Source organism: Zingiber officinale, chromosome 7B (genome assembly GCF_018446385.1).
Source record: "Zingiber officinale cultivar Zhangliang chromosome 7B, Zo_v1.1, whole genome shotgun sequence".
Lineage (NCBI taxonomy): Eukaryota > Viridiplantae > Streptophyta > Magnoliopsida > Zingiberales > Zingiberaceae > Zingiber > Zingiber officinale.
Window position 1 is genome coordinate 31,609,027 of NC_055999.1, and position 1,620 is coordinate 31,610,646.

General features: G+C 31.6%; 1 non-coding gene across 1 annotated transcript; it reads right to left on the reverse strand.

Annotated features, from left to right (window-relative positions):
- Positions 1-911: 911 nt before the first annotated feature.
- On the reverse strand, positions 912-1,017 carry LOC122007529. Its single transcript, XR_006119014.1, has one exon. It is a non-coding gene; the product is annotated as a small nucleolar RNA R71 (small nucleolar RNA).
- Positions 1,018-1,620: the final 603 nt, after the last annotated feature.

The window sequence follows — 1,620 nt, forward strand, 5'->3', positions numbered from 1 at the left end:
TTACTTTTTTACTAAATGATGTTGAAATTATTGTAGCTTACCAGTAATTAGGTTAGAATCCCTACATGATTATAGACATGGGGGGTAAGGAAGTTAACATGTACTAGGAACATTAATCAATATCATATTGAAATCAAAATCCTAGAAACTATCTCCCTAACCTCATCCCCTCTCAAGATTATCTCTCTCTCTTGCTCTCTCTCTCTCCTTCTCTTTCTTGTTCATGAGTCTTCAACCAACCTTCGAATGTCTAGATAACTTTCTTTGCAAAGTTGACTAGTACTTAATCAATAGTCCCTGTGGTTCGATAACTTTTTATTACTGATGATGTAGTAGTGCACTTGTGGCTTGGTAATAAGTTTTTTGGCATCGTTGTCGGAGATTATTTCTTATTAACATTAGTTGATTAGCATTTTAGTTACACTAGATATTTTTTTTATTTTTTATTTTCTTTCTTATTTTTCATTATGCATTTTTTCTTATCTTTAATTCTGTATTTTTATTTTTTCTTATAATTTTTTAGACGCAATGAGTACTAACATGTCAAGAAGGTCTTTAAAAGAATTTTTCACACCTTATTCTGCAAGAAGAATATCTCCCATTGTGGAAAATCATATCATGACAACAAATTTCTAACTAGACCTAAAATTAATTATCATGATAAAAGGTCACAAATTTAGAGGAAAAGTTTTAGAAAACCTATAATTGCACCTTGAAGCATTTAATAAATATTGCAACATGGTAAAATATGAGGGAGTCTCTACTGATGTTATTCGATTGATTGCATTTCCTTTCAGCATTAAAGATAGAGAAAAGACAGTTTTATTCTCTCCATCCTCAAAGCATTACAAGTTGGGAATAGTTGGAGCAGTAATTTCTAAATCATTTTTTATCTTCAAGAAAAATGATATATATGAGAAACAAAATTATAAATTTTGGTCATGAAGATAGAGAATCATTATTTAAAGCATGGGGCAGATTTAAGAGTTCGCTAAGACAGTGTCCCCACCATGATTTGGAAAGATGGTTGACAGTGCATATATTCAACATAGGGATTTCCTTCTCGGATAAGTCACTGTTGGATTTATCTACTAGAGGTTCTTTAATGAACAAAAGTTTGGACGAAGCATGCACCTTAATTGATCAAGTGACATTGAATCTCCTAGAATGGTTAGACAAAAGTTGGATGAAATCTCCCCAAATAATTCCTATAGTGCAAGAAACTGTTACATAAGAATTTATACAACCATCCATGCATAGAGAGGAAATCACATCAAACCATAGAAATTTCATTAAATCCCAACATAAAGGGTTGAAAAGAATAGAGAAGTCCAGTGCAGAATGTAATATTATCAAGTTAAAAAATTACAAGAATCATAAAGAACTTCTAGAGAAAGATCTGTATAGAAATGAGGAGAATAATTAAAGAGAACACAAAAACTCAGTTCCAACACTCTAAAAAGTGTCAATAGGCCACAAATACCTTTCCCTCAATAGTTGATTACACTAGACAATCAATTTGAACCCCCACCATAAGCTCAATGTGAATTTAGGGAAAAGACAACCCGATTCTCGAGGCCAATAACAATAAAGATTTTGACAAATTCTATGGTAATAATT